Source organism: Myotis brandtii, unplaced genomic scaffold (genome assembly GCF_000412655.1).
Source record: "Myotis brandtii unplaced genomic scaffold, ASM41265v1 scaffold64, whole genome shotgun sequence".
Classification (NCBI taxonomy): Eukaryota; Metazoa; Chordata; class Mammalia; order Chiroptera; family Vespertilionidae; genus Myotis; species Myotis brandtii.
In genome coordinates, this window is record NW_005370460.1 from 564,475 (window position 1) to 568,561 (window position 4,087).

Consider the following 4,087-nt stretch of genomic DNA (forward strand, 5'->3'; position numbering starts at 1 on the left):
CTAATGATGATAAACACATTTATATGCAAGGTTCTGTGTTAAGAATAGTTAAAAACAAGACAACAGGACCAACCAAAATGAAGTCACCTATGCTAAACCCCATGTCATCAAACGGAGACTTAGTTACAGTGCTGGCTTTCTCAGAAACGGAATCTACACCAGTCTATCAGGAATCATCTGCTCCACACTTAATTAGGTGTCTGCCTGATAGACCCCTGCTGGCCCTTAAAGGAGCATGACCTTGTCATAGTGTGGACGAAAGGGGCCACATGCTGACCTGACCAGCTCAGGGGAGGCCTGCATGGCGGTCTTGCAAACTCAGAGACCTAAAGTCACCACAAAGGATGGCCTGAAATTTAACTAAAAGCAGTTATTGTTAGGCTCGCCAAAGGAGGAACGCACGAGGCCAAAAGGGGTAAATAATTATGAATTTATTAGGTCATCTGGGTACCGGATGGGCTGAGCCCCAAAATGGCGCCAGCACCAAAAGACGGGGAGTCAGATTTTTAAGGACTCTAGGTGAGCTTTTTTTCTGGGCAGAGAACTCTCTGTGCAGATCTGGATTCCAGGAAAGTCAGGAGGGAAGAGATAATGGTCTTAGCAAGTGGAATGTGGTCTAAGCAAGTGGAATGTCCATTGTGAAGTGGCCTGAAGGTCAGTTCCCAGGGGAGGGGTACCGATTCAATTATTTGATCAAACCTAACAGTTACGGTGGGTAGTTACATCCTAGCCGGTATCTTCACAGACAAGGTCAACCTTTACCTTAACTGAGCCTATTGTCTTTTTGCATCTATGATAACATCCTTGAAATGTCTGGGTAACCTGTGACTTCCCTTTTTCAGGACCCCTCATGGCACAACCTAATGTGCCTGGGCACCAGGACAGAAACCACAGATTCCTTCGTTGTTATCATGTTAATTGTTCCTGCACCCACCTAAGTATGTGTCCATCATTTTACTTTTTATCCAATCCCAGGGATTTCCCCACTTTGCCTTCTCCCACCTCTCTAATCTATCACCAATGGATTTCATGTAACCCAGCTACGTCCCTTCCTTTGATTGCAATGTATAAATACAGATGTAACCTGCCAATCTCCAGAGCATTATCCCAATCCACTGAGGTTCTGCTTCCCAGCAATTATCGACAGTTTGGCTCAAATAAAGTCACAAAAATTCTTTGCAGGTTTTAATGTTTTTATGTTAACAATAGCTGTTGGGGTCCATCCCCAGCAGGTCCAGGGGTTCCCATAGGTGTGGACGGAGTTGGCGAAGAAGGAAGGACAGGGAGGCAGCGTTCAGTTGATCATCATAGCCAGGTTCTGTCTGTATTGTCCTCTTAGATCTGTATTTATACTATTTGATCTTAATCCTATCCATTCTATTCCAAAGGTTAGGGCGTTTGTTATCTCCATTTCAGGGAGTAAAGATTATGTAGCTTAAGCTTGATTGTTCGTAGTTAAAGTGATTAACTACCGTTCCGGCACTTCGTTAAGGGGTTTTACTGATAAAAATCCCCACCTGGGGAAACAAGCTTTCTCGGAGAGGTGGCCTTGGTTAAAACACATAGTGCTAAGAAGGGGAGCAAACATATAAGAACAGTATGCCATATACGCCAGGTCCCTTGAAACATATGCTGTGCAGATGTTTCTTCTCTGCAGCGACTGTGTCAAGCAGCAAGGATGGACCGGCTTCCGGCAAATAGCCAGTCTTTTGGAGTAACTTTCTCATCCTGGTCCTTTCTGCCTACAAACCTCTCATTTTGCACAGCTCCTTGGAGCCCGACTGGATGCCGCTTGACTCATGAATCACTGAATTAAGTCAGTAAGATCTTAAAAGTTTACAGTTCAATTTGTTTTTAACAGCATCTTCATAGGTTTGTAACCGGACAATCAATGGGTCCGGGTTGCCTGTCACTACATGAGCCAATTCAGCAGAACAGGGTGGAATCATATGAGCGTGTGTTCCAGTACTGCTGGCAGTGTGGAGAGCAGCAGGCCGTCCACAAACATCTGCTCTCCCCCCTCTTCTCCCATAAGCCAGCTGCTATTGGGCAAAAGGACAAAGACAACACGGGGAAGTGGGCAAAGGATTGCCAAATGGGCAGTTAACAGGTAATGGGGGCTGGGGGATTGCAAAGGCCTGAGGGTTTTCAAAGGGCTGGCGGTTCTGGTTTCTGCAACAAGGCTGTCCATCTTTCCAGGATAACAGGCAGCTCCCGGATGGGGAGGGGGGCCGCATTTCCAGGGGAGCTCCCAGGTCTCAGTGCAACTCCCAGCCAGGTGAGCATGCGCCTTCCTTTAATCAGAACAAAACAACCCCGGTTAACAGAGCATGATCCATATTTCTTACAATTATAGCTGGTCCCCAACATTCTATTTTTGTCAGTTAATCTTCACAACAACATTATAAGGTGATCCCCACTGTAAGACGGTCAGCAGGGCTTCGAAGGGATGAGTAAGACATCTAAGACTACACGGAGGGCAGAGGCCTGAGGCCTTTGATTGGGCTCCAGCTCCAAACTCCTGCTATTAAACACGGGGCTTTTCTGATTTTTGAAGTAGCCATTACACATTTTATTTAATTTATTATTAAAAAATTTTTTTTATTGATTTCAGAGAGGAAGGGAAAGGGAGAGAGAGTTAGAAACATCAATGATGAGAGAGAATCATTGATTGGCTGCCTTCTGCATGCCCCTTACTGGGAAAATGAGCCTGAACCTGGGCACGTGCCCTTGACCGGAATCGAACCCGGGACCCCAGTCCACCCGGGACCTCTGTCCATTGAGCCAAACCAGCGAGGGCTCAACATACACACTTTAAATCAAGCTGTCCCCTTCGAAGGATTCTCCAGTTTCACTGGCATATTTCAGTTTTCAATAGTGTGCCCGCCCTGGTCCATTGCTCAGTGGTGAGAGTGTTGGCCCTAGGACTGAAGGGTCTCGGGTTCAATTTCTGGTCAGGGCACGCACCTAGATTGCGGGCTCCATCCTAGGTCAGGGTGCAGGGGGAGGCAACCAATCGATGTTTCTTTCCCCCTCCTCCCTCCCCTCTGCTTTCAAAAATCAATGGGAAAAATATCCTCGGGGGAGGTGGGTTAAAAATCAATCAATCGTGCACACTGTGTCCATTTTTAAACGAAACATCTCCTTTGTTTTGATCTATTTTGTTTTTCTTTGGTCTTTTCCCAGTTGTCAGTGTCGGTTTTGGAGGGAGGAAAATGAATTGCCCTCTAGCCTTCTAGGACCTCAGCCGAGAACCCTCCAATAAAAGACAGATTAAAAAACAGAATTTTGTTAGTTCGGAGAGAGCCCAGGATCGGATACAGGCAGATGTGTGATGAGATAATGGACCCTCCCTGGCATTTCTAACAGGTCAGCGTGCCAGACAGATAACGGCTTCTCCCTGAATCCACATACCCCCACACAGATACTGACTCCTTCCTGAATACCTTGCTGACCCCCTGCAGCTGAAACTTCCTCAGCTGAATACCTCAGCTCATGTTCCCGCCCCTCACCCAACCGCAGTATAAAAAAGCGCCCCCTCCCCCCGTGTTGGCGGAAATCCACGTGCCCTGTCTTTGGGGTTGTGGGTCGCCCAGGGACGCAGAATAAAACCTTTCCTTTTCTTATTCACTCGACTCTCTTTATTTCCTACGCCGCTTCCTGAGCCACCTAACCTAACAAATTTACATAACATGTATACCTCCCAAGGAAAACCGAGTAACTCCCCAAAATGGCCCAGGCCACCCCCTTAAATCCTATCTTCAGCTAAAGACAAAAATGTCTATTTCGGGGTGTGTGTGGGGGAGCCAGGGTTGGGAGGCTGGCAGGAAAAGCACGGCAGAGGGGGGCGGCTGTGCTGACGGAAGCTGAGCCTCTCCCAAGACGATAAGAGAGCCTTGTGATCTGGAGTCGCCCTGATACGAGAGGGAGGGCGACGTCCTTACAAAAGGATTTCCCATCACTGTCCCCCCAGCGAGTGTTCAGAGCGCCTCCTGTGACGGCTGTGGCTTAGAAATAATCGCCAAAGAGGCGTGTCCGGGTCCGCAAGCCTGCTGCCTTCACTCCCTCCGCAGCAGCGCCCTGGCTT